This window comes from Mobula hypostoma, chromosome 14, assembly GCF_963921235.1.
Source record: "Mobula hypostoma chromosome 14, sMobHyp1.1, whole genome shotgun sequence".
Lineage (NCBI taxonomy): Eukaryota > Metazoa > Chordata > Chondrichthyes > Myliobatiformes > Myliobatidae > Mobula > Mobula hypostoma.
The window spans coordinates 61860006-61878931 of NC_086110.1; positions in this window are offsets into that span (position 1 = coordinate 61860006).

The window sequence follows — 18926 nt, forward strand, 5'->3', positions numbered from 1 at the left end:
GTATTATGAACACCTGCTCATTAATGCAAATATCTAATCAGCCAATCGTGTGGCAACAGCTCAATGCATAAAAGCATGCAGACATGGTCAAGAGCTTCAGTCATTGTTCAGACCAAACATAAGAATGGGGAGGAAATGTGACCGAAGTGACTTTGACCGTGAAATGATTGTTGGTGCCCCACAGGTTTGTTTGAGTATCTCAGAAACTGCTGATCTCATGCGGTTTTTACACACAACAGTCTCTAGAGTTTGTAGACAATAGTGTGAAAAACAAAAAAAAAACATCCAGTGAGCAGCAGTTCTGTGGACGAAAACATCTTATTAGTGAGGGAGGTCGGAGGAGAATGGCCAAACTGGTTCAAGCTGACAGGAAGATGACAGTAACTCGAGTAATCACACATCACAACAGTGGTGTGCAGAAGAACATCTCTGAATGCACAACACATCGAACCTTGAAGAGGATGGGCTACAGCAGCAGAATACCACAGGAGGTACCTAATAAAGTGGCCACTGAGTGTCTATTAAGAGAGGCTCAAACTAGAGAGAGTAGGTCCACACTAGCATAAATGAGGGAATTTGCACTTGGAGCGGCTCAGCAAGTACAAAGTAGGACAGCACTCCATGTTCCTGGGTTTCCAAGGAGAAGGATTTGGAGGACAGTGAAAGCAGAGTGGGGCATACTAATGTACTGGAACATTCCGAAATCGAGGAGGAGTTAGTGCTGGGTCTTCTAAAAAGCATTAAGGTGGATAAGTCTCCAGGGCCTGATGGTAAAATCCGAGAATATTGAAAGAAGCAAGCGAGAAGTTTTGGCAAATATCTTTGTGCCTTCACTGGTAACAGGTGAGTTTCCAGAGACCAGAGAATAGCAAATACTGTACCTTTGTTCAAGGAAGGAAATAGGGGTAATCTAGGTAACTACAGGTCAGTGATTCTCACATGAGTAGTAGGGCGGCTATTAGAAAGGAAATTGGGGATAGATTTCTGCACATTTAGAAAGGCGTGGCCTACTTAGGGACAGTCAGCATATCTGTGTGGAGTAGGTCATGCTGTAAAAACTTGATCAAGATTTTTGAGGAGGTGACAAGCAGATTTGATGCTTCAGGCAGTAGATTTTTTTCTTTGTGGACTTTAGTAAATCATTTAGTAAGGTCCATCATGGTAGGTTGATTCAAAAAGTAAAGATGCACAAGAACCAGGCTGAATTCCACCCCTCCACACCCCCAACAACCACTACTTTATCAATTCCTGTCAGTCACCTTATGTACAGACACTCCTGAGCCTAACATCACTTTATGGACATGTAATCAATCTATGTACTTTATACTTTATACTTTATACTTTATTGTCGCCAAACAATTGATACTAGAACGTAGAATCACCATAGCGATATTTGATTCTGCACTTCCCGCTCCCTGGATTACAAATCGATAGTAAATATTAAAACTTTAAATTATAAATCATAAATAGAAAATAGAAAAATGGAAAGTAAGGTAGTGCAAAAAAACCAAGTTGCAGGTCCGGATATTTGGAGGGTATGGCCCAGATCCGGGTCAGGGTCCGTTCAGCAGTCTTATCACAGTTGGAAAGAAGCTGTTCCCAAATCTGGCCGTACGAGTCTTCAAGCTCCTGAACCTTCTCCCGGAGGGAAGAGAGACGAAAAGTGTGTTGGCTGGGTGGGTCGTGTCCTTGATTATCCTTGCAGCACTGCTCCGACAGCGTACGGTATAAAGTGAGTCCAAGGACGGAAGGTTGGTTTGTGTGATGTGCTGTGCCATGTTCACGATCTTCTGCAGCTTCTTTCGGTCTTGGACAGGACAACTTCAATACCAGGTTGTGATGCACCCCAGAAGAATGCTTTCTGCGGTGCACCTATTATTGAGGGTTTTAGGGGACAGGCCAAATTTCTTCAGTTTTCTCAGGAAGTAAAGGCACTGGTGGGCCTTCTTGGCAGTGGACTCTGCTTGATTGGACGAAGTCAGGTCATTTGTTATATTGACCCCGAGGAACTTAAAGCTTTTGATACATAAGCTACCTTACATATTTATATTCATGGTGTTTTTTGTTATTGTGTTCCTTATCTTATTGCATGGGTGGCAGGGTGGAGAAAGATCTCTATCAAAGTAGGAGCAAGGCACTCCTTCCCTCCGCTAGCCGGCAAGCTGGGCAAAGTGTGGCATCTGCAGTACTTAGCACCACAATCAGACTCATGTGAAGCTTGGAAACAGGTGGTGAATGGTCATATGAGAAGCTGGTGCATATTACGAGTCCTGGTTATGCGACCACTGATGCCAGGCAAACAATCTCTGAAGAGTATTGATAATGGCTGTGTCATAGTGGGGGCGCTGGGAGTGGGACCCAAATGCAAGACACAGACACTGAAGAACAAGGAACAGGACTAGGTTAGTCAAGAAAACAAGGGAAGTGGGGAAGAAAGGACACTGGATATGACACAGGCCCTGGATGAGACAAGGATACAGGGCCTGGACTAGGACTTGACTAGGATAGCGGAACCAGGACGTGGAACTTGGAACTAGGAGCCTGGGGTTGGACTCTGAGCCAGAGACTGGACAAGGACCCAAAACCTGGGTCTTGACTCGGGCTCGGACCCCGGATCCAGGCGAAGACATGACAAGGCTTGGGTTCCTTGAGATGAGGACATGATGAGACTTGGGTTCCTCGAGGTGTGAGAGTACATTGAGGCTTGGGTTTGGACACCAAGCCAGACACTGGCCAGAACCTGGGACTTGACTTGGGCTTGGAGTCCAGAACTTGGCGAGGACAAGACATGGCTACAGGATGAGGAGAGGCAACAGGACTGGACGTGAGACTCCTGGACAGGACAAGGGAAACCCAGCACAGGTCGAGGGAACCCTAGCACCGGGCTGGGCGAGACACATGGACAAGACGAGAACACAAAGCCACGGCTTGGACAGGACAACGTTCTTAGATCGCGGCTAGGACTGGATGAGACCCCAGAGCCTTGACTTGGTCGAGGGAGAGACAGGAACATGGAACACACAGCCGGGACCCCTCCTTGGAAAGAGGACGTAGGGCCGGGACTCATACACAGAACACAGAGCCAGGACCCCACCTTGGGTACAGGACATAGAGCCAGGACTCATTACACAGAATGCAGAATACGACGAGACGGTTCCTAACACAAGGCAGTGGCAGACAGCCGGACCTACCTAGCGAAGGTGTGGACACAGACGGTTCCCAGCACTAGGTAGTGGCAAACGGCCGGACCTACCTAGCAGAGGCATGGACACAGATGGTTCCCAACACTAGATAGCAGCAAACAGCCGACCTCCCTAGTGAAGGCACGGACACAGAGCCGGTTCAAAACAACAATAGACAGTTCCTTATCTTGCTCCGGTGATGGAACTTGACAGCAGTGCAGGCAAGGTTTACAGGCGAGGCGAGGCAACAGAAGGAAGAGGAAGGGGAAGGGAAGGGATACAAACAGGGGGTATGGACTGGAACAATCCAGCAGCCAGAGGCTGAATCCTGAAGCTATTTATGAAGCCAGCCCAAACGAGAATCAGCTGCCTCAACAGAAACGGCGGAAAACCGGAAAACCTGGAATAAGGAACATGGACCAGACCATGACAGGCTGGGGTCATCCATCTTGTAAAGACCCTGCTCAGAAGAAGACAATGGCAAACCACTTCTGTAGAAAATTTGCCAAGAACAATCATGGTCGAAGACCATGATCGCCCATGTCAAACCACAATATATTGTGTTTTTTCTTTTCTGTGCTGCCTCAGATCCAGAATAACAATTACTTCATTCTTCTTCACACTTGTGTACTGGAAATGGTACTAAACAATCTTGAACTGTGAGTTTGGGTTCAGAATTAGCTTGTCCATACAAGACAGAGTAGGGGTGGAAGGCAGTTCTTCTGGCTGGAGTCTGTGACTAATGGTATTCTGCAAGGATTGGTGCTGGGACATCTATTTGTGATAAAGATCAAAGATCTGGATGAAAGCAACATGTTTGTGGATGACACCAAGATCTGTGGAGACAGTGTAAAGGACTATCAAAGAAAACAGCAGGATATAGATCAATTATAGATATGGACAGAGAAGTGGCAGATGGCATTTAATTTGGCAAGGTGTTGCATTTTGGGAGCTCAAATGAAATTAAAAAGTACACAGTTAATATACAGTTAATGGTAAACCTTTTATTAGCATTGAGGTACAGAGGGATCTTAGGATCCAGGCCTATAATACACTGAAAGTGGCTAAGCAGGTGAGTAAAATGGTAGCAAATGCATTGGGTGGAATGCTGAGTATAAAAGTAAGGAAGTAATGGAGCAGCCATATAAATCATTATTCAGATTGCACTTGAAGCTTTGCATACAGTTCTGGTTGGCCACCCCCCCCCCCCCGCACCCCCGCCCCCCCACCCCCCCATTGAAGGAAGGATGTGAAGACTGTAGAGAGGGGGATGAAGAGGTTTATTTACCAGGATGCTGCCTAGACTAGAGGGTATGAGCTCTAAGGAAAATTTTGTCAAAATCAGATTGTTTTCCCTAGAGTGTTAGAGTCTGAAGGAGAGCTGATAGAGATTTTTAAAATTATGACAGGAATAAATAGGGCAGACAGCCAGAATCTTTTCCCCAGGGTAGAAATATCAAGCACCCAGAGAATGTGTTTTTTAAGGATAGGGGCAGGAGGGAGAGTTTAAAAGTGACATGAGGGGGTGATTTTTTTAATGCAGGGGGTGGTAGGACCCTGGAATAGTTTACCTGGGTAGTAGTGGAATCAGCAGTTTGGTGGAGTTTAAGAGGCTCTTAGGCAGAGACATACTGTAAGAATGGAGGGATATGAATAATACACAAGAGGATATTTATTTATTGAGATACAGAGTGGAAATGGCCCTTCGAACCCTTTAGGTCACACTGCCCAGCAACCCTGACTTAACTCAAGTCTAATCGTGGTACAATTTACAATGACCAATGAACCTACCAACCGGTACGTCCTTGGAATGTGGGAGGAAACTGGAGCACCCAGAGGAAACCCATGTGGCCACAGGGAGAACCTACACACTCCTTACATACAGTGGCAGGAAACTGGCATTAAGTTTGGCCTAACACCATAGGCCGAATGGAGAGTCCAATGTTGTTCTGCTCTTTGCGTAAGAGATCAGGTCCTAGGGAAAATTTTGAGGGTAGCCCAGCAGAGCTGCTGCCTCACAGTTCCAACAACCCAAGTCCGTCCTTGACATCTGGTGCTGTCTGTGCAGAGTTTAAACATTCTCCCTGAGACTGCATAGGCTTCTTCTGGGTGCTCAAGATACATCCACATCCCAAAAACATGCCACTTAACATGTCAATTGCCTTAACACGCAGATGAGTGGTAAGATTTGCAGAGAGTTAATGGGAGTGTGGGGACCATGAAATGTATTTTTTATATAAAAGGACTGATGCAAAAATTAAACACAAGGAATTCTGCAGATGCTGGAAATTCAAGCAACACACATCAAAGTTGCCGGTGAACGCAGCAGGCCAGGCAGCATCTCTAGGAAGAGGTACAGTCGACATTTTGGGCCGAGACCTTTCGTCAGGACTAACTGAAGGAAGAGCTAATAAGAGATTTAAAAGTGGGAGGGGGAGGGGGAGATCCAAAATGACAGGAGAAGACAGGAGGGGGAGGAATGGAGCCAAGAGCTGGACAGTTGATTGGCAAAAGGGACATGAGAGGATCATGGGACAGGAGGCCCAGGGAGAAGGAAAAGGGGGAGGGGGGGAAAAACCCAGAGGATGGGCAAGGGGTATAGTCAGAGGGACAGAGGGAGAAAAAGGAGAGAGAGAGAGAAAGAATGTGTGTATATAAATAAATAATGGATGGGGTACAAGGGGGAATGGGGCATTAGCGGAAGTTAGAGAAGTCAATGTTCATGCCATCAGGTTGGAGGCTGCCCAGACGGAATATAAGGTATTGTTCCTCCAACCTGAGTGTGGCTTCATCTTTACAGTAGAGGAGGCCGTGGATAGACATATCAGAATGGGAATGGGATGTGGAATTAAAATGTGTGGCCACTGGGAGATTCTGCTTTCTCTGGTGGACAGAGCGTAGGTGCCTTCTTTCTCTGGCGGACAGAGCGTAATGCAAAAATTAGGGTGATAGAGTAGAGACAGGTCTCTACCAAAGGAGGTGTAAGGCGCTCCATCCTTTCGCTATCCTGCAGGTCACCCTTGGACAAGGTGTAGCACCTGCTTAGATCTACCCGGATCAAGGTCCCACAAAGCCATAGGAGAAATTGGTGGATGGCTGTATGAGCAGTTGGTGCACATCACAAGTCCTGGTTATGCAACCACTGACACCAGGCAGACAATTTCTGAAGAGTATTGATAATGACTGGGGTCACCAGTCTTGTAGAGACACTGTCCAGAAGAAGGCAATGGCAATCCACTTCTGCAGAAGACTTCACCAAGAGCAATTGTGGCCATGCGTAGACCATGATCACTCACTTAATACAACACGGCACAGAATGACAAAATGTCAAAACAGATGGTGAGTGGTTAGCACAGACATGGTGGGCTGAAGGGTCTGTGCTATGCTGTTTCTCTATGATTCAATAAAAGGGATTGCAGCACACACAAAATGCTTGAGGAACTCAGCAGGCCAGGCAGCCTCTATGGAAAAGAGTAAACCATCGATGATTTGGGCTGAGACCCTTCATCAGGACTGTGATCCAATGTCGTAAGGAAATATGATAAGTATCTTACAATTGGTCCCACCATTATGTATTTTCAAATCACCAATTTAAACAAAATGATCATTTATTTTGTTTTATTTAATACAAAATAAATAACTGATCTGACTGTGATCCAAATATCACCCATATTTAAATAGTTGTATGGTAGGTTTCAAATAGAAAGCAGAGGTCACTGGGAATCAAAATATCAAATTTTGTAAACAATGTGAGGATAAAAACATTTTCCTCCCTGAAATATATTAACCTAAGTTTTTTTTACTGTTATTGTGTCTTCTCCTGTCTGAACGCTGAAGCATGAAACCATTGTGTTTACACCAGCTGAATTTCTCCTGACAAAATATTCCCAGGAGCCAGTGGAGATGTTGCAAACTTTCCTCTATCTTCCTGATAAACTCTTGTCATGACAGAATCCAGGACAGCATGTCTGTTTTGACTATTCCAAACAAACACGGTTCACCTGCGATCAAATCAAGACTTTCACATTTAGCATGTAGGCATGTGGTGACCAGTTTTACCTTACAAGCGGTTAGACTGTGATTTCCCAGCCTTCTTGATCTCTGGATCAATTTTGATTGTCTTTGACGTTTGACTTGCATAGCAGACAATTCAGCTGTGCTGAGGCAAACACCTTGACATCAATATGAGGCAAAATGCCTGAGTGCATTAACTTCTCAAAAAACTGACGAGCTATGTGAATGCAATTAACTTGTTAGCTTAAGCAACTTGCAACTCCATGGGGAATCAAATGTTTTCTTCACTCCCACTATCATAATCATCAGAGAGCACATTTGTGGATCAGTCATGTCCTCAAGCAAGTACAAAATGATTTCTTTTAAATTGTTGCAAACAGAAGGATAAATGCTCTGTTTTTTAGGTCTTTGATGACAGCCTCATGATCAAAGACCCCACCCGCCCTGAGAATTCTGTCCTCTTCCCCTTCATGTTAGGCAGAAGATACAAAAGCCTGAAAGCACACACTACCAGGATTAAGGACTGTTTCTGTCCTGCTGTGAGAAAACTATTAAACAGTTCCTGAGTAAGTTGTCGCTCATCTTCAGTAGCACCATCGTAAATAGTTCCTGAGGACGATATGATGAATACTTTACCTCACAATCTACCTCATTGTGACCTAGCGGTTTAAGATGGGACCAAAGGCAAGGGTCTGGTTTTTTCTGCTCGCTGCTCTGTGACGTTTGCTCCACTCTTCGCTGCACTGAGGCCCAGGCTGAGTCTGTGGGCCTACTCTGGCTGCTTCGGGCTTCGTGTCCGTGAGCTCCGCGAAGATTTGCTCTGCCATGTGGTGAACTGAGGCTGAGGGCTACGGACAGGCTCTGGCTGCTCCGGGCTTCGTGTCCGTGAGCTCCGCGAAGATTTGCTCCGCCGTGTGGTGAACTGAGGCTGAGGCTATGGACAGGAGCCGGCCACTCCGGGCTTCGTGTGTATGGACTCATTTTCATTGTGAATGCTGTTGCTTACTTCTATTGTGTGCATGATTTGTGCTTTCTTCCCCCCTCTCTACATATGGGGTGTTTGTTGGTCTTTTTTTTAACGGGTTCTTTTGGGTTTCTTGTTTTGTGGCTGCCTGTAAGGAGACGGATCTCAAGGTTGTGTAATGTATACCTACTTTGATAATAAATGAACTTTGAACTTTGAACCTTATTGTCTTGTACAAATTCAAAGTATTATTGTAATAAATAGAGTGGTAGAAGGCCATTGAAGATTTTCACCATACCCCAACATATGTGGCAAATAACAAACCAATTCAATTTAAACTTCCTTCATCTTCTACTTATATAGGATCTTTATTGTAGTAAAGTGTCCCTTGCTGCACCAGAGGAGAGCTGTCAATCAGAAAATGATGGCAAACCATTCAGGGATGTGTGAAGTATTAGGGCAGATGACCAAATGGACACAGTCCAGTCCAGTGAGGACACAGCCTGCCCTACTACTGACAACATCAACAGGAGGCACTGCCTCATGAAATTGGCGGCCATTGTTAATGACCCTCACACTCATGCCTCTCTTTGCTGCTACCAACAGGCAGGAAGTGCAGAAACCTGAAGTCCCACAACATTCTGTTCAGGAACAGATACTTTCTTCTAGTTTCTTCTTTGTAGCAACCCGCACAAACCTAATCTTATCTCAGCAATGGAACGCTACGCACTACAACACTACACATACTCTTGCACTGCGACTTGTCTCTCTCTTCTTTCCTTTCACTAATGTCTTGTTTTTGCACAGTCTTTTCCTCTCTCCCTTCAGTGTTTTGAATTATTTATGTATAGTTTATATTCTGTGTGTAGTCTGTAGCTACATGCCTGCAAAGCTGCTTCAAGCAAATCTTTCATTGTACCAGTGTACATGGCAACATACTTGACTTGACTTGACAAATGCTTGTTCGAAGAGTTATATCAATGAGGTGAGAGACGTAGAGATGCAGAAAGGTGATTGGGGTGAAAGGCTGAGATAAAACTGTTAGCTTTTGAAGGCTATGGCTGTCAGTGATGGGAGTCTTATGTTCAACAAAGAACAGAATAACAGCTGGAATATCTCAAGTGGTAGGAGATACCAATAGAGAAGGCAAAAACCATTGAGGGATTTAGAAGCAAGACTGAGGATCTCAGAGTGAGGAAACCACAATCAAGAGAAAATCTGCAGATGCTAGAAATCCAAGCAACACACACGTAATGCTAGAGGAACCCAGCAGGCCAGGCAGCATCTATGGAAAAAAGCACAGTCGACATTTCGAGTCGAGATCCTTTGGCAGGACCCTATGGAAAAAAGGACAGTCAACGTTTCAGCCCAAAACATCGACTGTACTTTTTTCCATAGATGCTGCCTGGCATGCTGAGTTCCTCCAGCATTTTGTGTGTGTTGCTTAGAGTGAGGTACTGGCCCACATGTTGTTGCTCTGGCAATATTCCCCATTTATGTCCTGTAGTTCACTTTAATGAAGGCCAGCCACTGTTAATGAACAGGCTTCTTTTTTTACAGACACCCTTATGTTGCTTTGTCTATTCATTGGAAAGTACAGAAAAATCACTCAATATGGTAGTCATCCCTCCACAGCATTGTAATAAATGGCATCACGAGCACATAAGACTGACAAGAAAGAACAATTACTAAAATTGGGCAGAGCAGACGTGTTCTGCCATTCCTCAGAATGATGGTCTGTGTATAACCAAGGGGCAGCCAGTACACTAATAACTGTTTTAGCTGTGCAGATGTCATACCATCGGTAAACTGGTTTGTTACTGTCACAGCTCCATCATGGGCACTAGCCTCCCCAGCATTGATAACTCCTTCAAAAGAAGATGGCATCCATCATTAAGAACCTCCATCACATGCCCTCTTCTCACTTAGGAGGAGACACAGGAGCCTGAAGACACACACTCAATGTTTCAGCTTCTCCTCCTCCACCATCAGATCACTGAATGGACAAGAATACTACCTCACTCGTTTTGTTTGCTCTCTTTTTACACATTTATTGTAACTTATATTTATTTTAATTATTGCACATTGTAATGCACTGCTGTCACAAAACAACAAATTTCAAGACGAATGCTAGTGATATTATATCTGATTCTGATACCAAGGAACAGTGAAAAACTTGCCTTGTAGTCTGTTCATACAGATCAATTCATTACATTAATGCATTGAGTTTGTATGAGGTTCAAAGACAGGAATACCAAAATTCAGAGTTAGCATTGAGGGTGTTCTGCAGTTTTGGAGATATAATCCTTTGTATAAGACAATAATCTGTAGCCTCACCCCCTTTTTTGTCTGTTGTCTCGTCTCACCTTACAATCCCCTTCACTACTTCCACTTCCATGGTTTTGGCATCTTGATCTTCAATACACTTAATCACATTATTGCCAAGGTCGTTGACTGTGGAGTTCTCTCCTTTGATTGGCATGCTAACAGGAGAAACAGATGCAATGATGCCTTTTTAACAAAGGCTAAGGAGGTGGCCCTGAAAATCCTGGCCAATTTTTATTCCCCAACCCATATGAACAGGTCATTTGTACAGGAAGGTTAATGGGACTCTGCACTACAGAAATTGATCATTTAGTTGATTACAATCAGCCATTCACCAACAAGATTCATTGACTGTTAATAATTAGGGTGTTTTGAGGCTGCTAAGGACACCTTTTAAAGACAATCCTTTCTCAGATTCACAAACTTCATGATATAGCAGTTACATGGAGAACAAATAGTTCTTAATTTGCAATCAAGCAACAGTAACTCATTAATCAATGAAATCCATTCCTCAAAGGTCGATCTCACTCATTTTGACATCGTGTTGAAAATAAATCAAACTCCTAATATTAATGTTCCACCATCTAATCTCACATCACATGCTAATAAATGTGGTTACAATTAAAGCACCGATTTCCTTGATCCCCACCACTGAACTTTATCTTTTTCATTCATAAATCTCAGGGTGTGCTGGCAGAAATAGATTTGAACCACTTATCATTGTTGGACTGTCATATTTTCTCCTGGTTAGTTAATATCTGAGAACTGGTATAAGTTGGGGGTGTGAGTGTGGTGATTCTGCATTTGGGCCTAGTGATGTAATTCTGCAGTGAATCAAGAATTAAACAGGTTCTGCTGCTAACCTTTGGCAGGATTTGAAAATGCATTAATATTCTAACACCTGAATGAGTTGTCAATAGATGTGTAAACACAAGAAATTCTGCAGATGCTGGAAATCTAAAGCAACACATACAAAATGTTAGAGGAACTCCGCAGGTCAGTCTTCATCTATGAAATGAATAAACAGTCGACGTTTCGGGCCGAGGCCCTTCTTCAGGACTGGAAGAAAGGAGAAGGACACCAGAATAAAGGGAGGCTAGCTAAAAGGTGATAGGTGAAGCGAGGTGGATGGAAAATGTAAAGGCTGGGGAGGGAGGAATCTGATTCGAGAGGAGAATGGAAATGGGAGAAAGGGAACCAGAGCAAGGTAATAGACAGGTAAGAGGGTATAGTGGTGAATAGAAGAAGAGGGAAGGGAGAGAGGAAAATAAATTTTCTTAGAAGGAAAAATCGATGTTCATGCCATCGGGTTGGAGGTTACCCAGACAGAATATGAGATGTTGCTCTTTCACCCTGAGAAATCATGGCACAAGAGGAGGCCATGGACTGACATGTCAGAGCAGGAATGGGTATCAGAATTAAAGGGTTGGCCACTGGGAAATTCCACTTCCAGTAGATGGAGCAGAAGTGTTCGCCAAAATTGTCACCCAGTTTATGACAGGTCTCGCCGGTGCAGACGAGGCAACATTGGGAGCACAGGATTCCATAGATGATCCCAACAGATCTGCAGATGAGGTGTTGCTCCACCTGGAAGGACAGTTTGGGCCCCTGAATGGACGCGAGGGAGGAGGTGAATGGGCAGGTGTAGCACTTTAGCCACTTGAAGGGACGAGTGCCTGGTGGGAGATTAGTGCAGAGCAACAAATAGACAAAGGAATTGCAAAGGGTGCGATCCCTGCAGAAAGCGCAGATTTGGAGCGGGGTGGGAAGATAAAAATTTGGTTGGTGGTTGGATCCCTTTGGAGAAGGTGGAAGTTGTTGAGAATGATGTGCATATGGTGGGAGATAAGGACAAGAGGAACCCTGTTAAGGTGAGGGAGGGGGAGGATGGGGTGAGCGCAGATGTCCAGCAAATGGAGGAGATGTGGGTCAGGCCAACATCAATGGTGGAGGAAGGAAAACCCTGTTCTTTGAAAAAACTCTGATATCCTGGAAAGGAAATCCTTATCCTGGAAATAGATACAACAGAGACACTGAGAAAAGGGAATAGCATTTTTACAGGATACAGGGCAGGAAGACGCGTAGTCAAGAATAATATACCCTCCGCTACAGCCCTATACATTTCTGCTATCTGGCTTCAACTATCACCTTCTAGCTTGTTCTCGTTCCCCTCCCTGCTCCCTTTTATTCTGGCATCTTGCCCCCTTCCTTCTCAGTCCCGAAGAAGGGTCTCAGCCTGAAAAGTCACCTCATTTCCATAGATGCTGCCAAACCTGCTGAATTTCTCCAGCATTCTGTGTGTTTCAATAAGTGTGTGTTGCTCAGAGAGAAGGGTGGGAAAATGTCATGAGGATAGTCCTCATTGAAGGAGAAATTCTGTAATTCTTTAATAATACAAGCATCTCTGTACCAATCAAGTGAAGTTTTTCATCAACCCTTTTCCACTCCCTTCTAAAAGAGGGAACCTGTATTTATGAAGCCCTTTTCACATTCTCGGACAGAGCCAAAGAAATTCTAGAAATACTCGCACCACTAGGTTCAGGAACAGTTATTACCCCTGAACCATCAGGCTCTGGAACAAAGGGGTCAACTCCACTTAACTTCACTTGTCCCACCATTGAAATGTTCGCCCAACCTATGGACTCACTTTCAAGGACTCTTCATCTCATGTTCTTGATATTTATTGCTTATTTATTTATATTATTGTTTCTTCTTTTTGAATTTGCACTGTTTGTTGTCTTCTGCTCTCTGGTTGAACGCCCTAGTTGGGTGGTCTTTCATTGATTCTGTTATAGTTATTATTCTATACATTTATTGAGTATGCCTACAAGAAAATGAATCTCAAGGTTGTATATGCTGACATATATGTTGTTTGACAATAAAATTTACTCTGAACTTTGAGATCAGGTAGTGTTTGCAGAGAACGAAAGGTTCAAAAGTTCAAAATAAATTTATGATCAAAGTATCTGCCACCATACACAGTCTTGAGATTCATTTTCTTGCCAGCATTCACAGTAGAACAGAGAAATAACAATGGAATCAATGAAAAACTACACGCAAAGACTGGCAAGTACCCAGTGTGCAAAAGCAGGGTTAACATTTCAGATTGATAATCTTTTATCATCGTTACAAAATCTTTCTCCCAGTTTTCAGAACCTAATGCCTGGTGAAATGGGCTTACAAAGTTTCCTTCTGTCTTGAGCCTGTGAAATCCTTTTCCAACAAGCACTGTTCAGATTATGGATGACTGAACATACACCAGCCACAAATTGACATAATCATTCAGAAATGCCTTTACAATGGGCTGTGTGGGATATATTCAATGTTTTGCCATTGACACCATCTACCCAAAGGATTTATGTACAGCACCACTTCAGACATTTCAAAACTCACCACAAGCAGAGTTTTATTCCCCATTTTTGAACTGTTTTGAAACTTACTACAGCTAACAACAAAGCTGAAGTACATTTTCCTCCTTTATAGTGAATATAACATAGTCCATCAAAGAACAGAGAACATAAGGATGGTTTCCATGGATACATTTTCTAACTAACTTTAATGAACAGATGAAAATGAGCCCCATTTTATTTAACTTTTACATTCCTCGGTTTTGATCTTTTTATATCTCTATAAATTTAACATACTTGCTTTGTTTAAGGCTAGCAATCATTATTATGAATTATGAAAGAAAGCCATTTTCCAGACCTCTGAAGAAACTACTCCTCATTCCACTGCCTATACACAATGCTTTTTAAATGATCCTTTTTCAAATATTTATCCAATTCCTTTTTAAAAAGCTATTACAGTTTCTGCTTCCATCTTGGATTATGGACAGGCATCAAAGTAGTAACTACTCTTTCAATAAAATATCCTGGCCATTCTCTTCTTTTCCTAATTGGCTTAAATAAATCTGGACAATTTTAGTCTCTCTCGCTTACAAACACACAGACATACATGCATGCATGCATACATACTGTTCTGTGCAAAAGTCTTTGGTACATATATATATATATAGTTAGGGAGCCTAAAACTTTTGCACAGTACTGTAGTAATTGTATGTATTGCACTGTATGGCTGCTGCAAACAAAAACACATTTCATGATATTTAAGATAAGATAACGCTTTATTTATCCAGAAGGAAATTAATGTTGCAATGTTGCTCAGTCAAAAATATATACCTTAAAATATAAAATGTAAGCATTGAGGTACGAAAGAAATACCAAATGTACATATGAGTGACGATAGGTCTGAATCTGATGTGGGTCTCTCCTGTGGACTGAGAGTGAGAAGGGTGCAGGGAGAGGGAAATCATGGTTGGGAAAAGGGGAAGAGAGAGGGGAGGGAGCGGGAAGCACCAGAGAGACATTCTGTAATGATCAATAAACCAATTGCTTGGAATCAAATGACCATGCCTGGTGTCTCAGGGCTGGGTGTGTCTGTACCTGCGTCACCCTCTTCCCCTGGACTCCTTCTCTACCACCTGTCCCAAACCCCTCCCGTGGAACTTCACCCCCCACTATTCCCAACAGCCTTTGCACATGCGTGCACGTGCGTGCACACACACACACACACACACACACACACACACATATACACACACACACACAACAATCAAATCGTAACTGTACAGATAGAATCATTTACTAGAAATAAAATCCCACTTTCAGATACTTTAATTATAATTGTGAAAATTATGGCTTAGTCTTCATCAAAAGATTAAATAGGCAAAGTAAGTCTTGTGTCTGGCTAGATTGTTTATTTCCTTTATGATGGAGTGGATCCATAAAAACTCAGATAATGGACTCTTTTAATGCAAAATACGATTAGGAGTGTTGGACCTGTGAGTAAAATCAATATGACAATATTGCCTAGGGATATAAATGTATAATATTTTTGGGAGGGATATAATCACTCCCTCTCCCAGGGGCTACCATTGCTTGCTAATTACTTCAGGAGGCCTCTCCTATCACTGAAACGCTGTTGACATTGCAAATCTTGCAGACACATAACGATCATTATGAATTGCTCAGAATTTGACAGGCACTAGAAGATAATGTAATTGTTTTCAAACATCAGAAACAGACATATCTGGCTAAAAACCTAAAATTAATGAATACATGCTTTCATGCCTGGAACTTCTTTGATGTGGTGCATTGAAAGACTGAGTTCTAAACAGTGGGTTTCTTATTGTACCATTCTATTTCCAAAAAACGATCTATCTGTGGAATGCTGAATATATTACAATGATCTACCTTGTGGATCTTTTAAGGAACAGGTTACGTGGGCCAGATAAATATTTCTATTTGGTGCTCATTGTTATTTTATGTCCTCTGTTACCATAAATAGTCTATTGGCTGTAAAACACTTGAGACCATGAAAAGGACTTGAAGAAAGGAGTTCTGATGAAAATGCAAAGTTTTGATAAGGAAAGATGTGGAAAAAACATTCAGTGGGCCACTTTATTAGGTACCTCCTGTGGTCTCCTGCTGCTGTACACCGTCTCCTTCAAGGTTGAATGTGTTGTGCATCAGAAATGCTGTTCTGCATACCACCGTTGTAACGCATGGTTACTCGAGTTACGGTCGCCTTCCTGTCATCTTAAACCAGCCTGGCCCACCGAACTACTGCTCACTGGATGTTTTCTGTTTTTCAGATTAGAAACTGTTATGTGTGAAAATCCCAGGAGATTTACAGGTTCTGAGATACTCAAAATACACTGTCTGGCACCATAAGACCATATGACAGTAGGAGAAGAATTAGGCCAATCGGCCCATCTTGTCTAATCTACCATTCCGACATGGCGGACATATTCCTCTCAACTCCATCCTCCTGCCATCACTCGGTAACCTTTGACACCCTGACTAACCAAGAACCTAATAATCTCTCCTTTAAATATACTCAAATACTTGGCTTCCACAACCATCTGTGACAATGGATTCCACAGATTCACTACCTCCTTGTCTCTGTTCCAAATGGACATCCCTCTCTTCTAAGGTTGTGTCCTCTGGTCCTAGACTTCCCCACTATAGGAAACATCCTCTTCATATTTACTCTATCTAGGCATTTCAATGTTCGATACATTTCAATGAGTTCCACACACCCCACCCCCATCTCATTCTTCTAAGCTTCAGTGAATACAGGCCCAGAGCAATCAAACACTGCTCCTACATTAACCCTTCCATTCACAGAATCATTCTCATGAACAGCCTCTGGACCCTCTCCAGTTGCAGACTGCCAGATATGATGTTATAGGTATCACTGAATCATGGCTGAAAGAATATAGCTGGGAGCTTAATGTCCAAGGATACACATTGTATCAAAAGGACAGGCAGGAAAGCACAGGAAACGGTATTGCTCTGTTGGTAAAATATGAAATCAAGTAATTAGAAGAAAGTGACATACAATTGGAAGGTGTTGAATCATTGTGGATGGAGCTAAGGAACTGCAAAGGTAAAAAGACCCTGATGGGAGTTGTGAACAGTAGTAAGGATGTGATCTACAAATTACAGTGTGAGGTAGAAAACGCATGCCAAAAGACCAATGCAACAATAGTCATGGAGGACTTTGATATGCAGGTAGATTGGGAAGATCAGATTGCTGCTGGATTCCAGGAGGGAGAATTTCTGGAGTGTCTACGAGATGGCTTTTTAGAGCAGCTCATGGTTGAGTCCACTGGAAGATCAGCCATTCTGGATTGATATTGTGCAAATTGATCCTGAAATTTGAGAACAAGAAGCTGAAGTCAGATTTATCAATATTACATTGGAGTAAAGGGAATTACAGAGGCATGAGAGAGGAGTTGGCCAGAATTGATTGGAAAAGAACACTGGTATGGATAACAGCAGAGCAGCAATGACTGGAATTTCTGGAAGTAATTCAGAATATATAGGATATATACATCCCAAAGAGAAAGAAGTATTCTAAAGGAAAGGTGACACAACCCTGGCTAACAAGATAAGTCTAAGCCAACATAAAAGCCAAAGAGAGGGCATATAATAGAGCAAAAATTAGTGGGAAGTCAGAGAATTGGAGAGCTTTTAAAAATCAACGGAAGCAACTAAAAAATCATTAAGAAGGTAAAGATGGAATACAAAGGTAAGCTAGCCAATAATCTTAATGAGGATATCAAAAGTTTCTTCAGATACATAAAGTATATAAGAGAGGCAAGAGTGGATATCAGACCACTTGAAAACGATGTTGGAGAGGTAGTAATGGGGGACCGTGAAATAGCGGATGAACTGATTATGTATTTTGCATCGATCTTCACTGTGGAAGACTCTAGCAGTATGGTGGAAGTTCCAAGTGTTAGGGACCATGGTGTGTGAAGTTACCAAACTAGAGAGGAGGTTCTTGGGAAACTGAAAGGTCTGAAGGTAGGTAAGTCTCCAGGACCAGATGGTGTACACCTCAGAGTTCTGAAAGAGGTGGCCAAAGAGATCGTGAAGGCATTAGATTAGATTAGATTATGAGTACATGCAGCCCTCTTTTATTGTCATTTAGTAATGCATGCATTAAGAAATGATACAATGTTTCTCCAGAATGATATCACAGAAACACATGACAAACCGACTGAAAAACTGACAAAAACCACATAATTATAACATATAGTTACAACAGCGCAAAACAATACCGTAATTTGATAAAGAACAGACCATGGCACGGTAAAAGTCTCAAAGTCTTTCGAAAGTCCCACCATCTCACACAGACGGTGAGCCTCCAGTGCTGCAAACTTGCCGATGCAGCACCCTGGAAGCATCCGACCACAGTCCGACTCCGAGTCCGTCCGAAAACTCCGAGCCTCCCACCAGCTCTCCGACACTGAGCACCGAGCACCATCTCTGCTGAGCGCTTCGACCATGACCCCGGCAACAGACAATAGGCAAAGCCGAGGATTTGGGGCCTTCCCCTCCGGAGATTCTCGATCGCACAGTAGCAGCGGCAGCGAAGTGAGCATTTCAGAAGTTTCTCCGGGTGTTCCTCCGTGCTTCTCACGGCTGTCTCCATCAAATCAGGATTGTGCACGGCCCCTAGTTAACACATATCAATATCATTCGGAACAGTCGCACACGCTGCGTCGCGCCGCCATCTTCTCTTCCCTCCAGGAAAGATCTTTCATGAATCACTAGATTCTGGAATGGTCTAGAAGACCGGAAAATTGCAAATGTCACTCCATTCTTCAAGAAGGGAGAGAGGCAAAAAAAAAAGAAATCTATAGGCCAGTTAGTCTGACCTCAAGGGAAAATCCTGTCTGACAAATCTGTTGGAATTCTTTGAAGAAGGCAGAAGCTGGATAGACAAAGGAGAATCAGTTGATGTTGTGTTCTAGGATTTTCAGAAGGCCTTTGATAAGAAGCAACACATGAGGCTGCTTAACTAGCTACGAGCCCATGATATTACAGGAAAGATTCTAGCATGGATAAAGCAGTGACTGATGAGCAGGA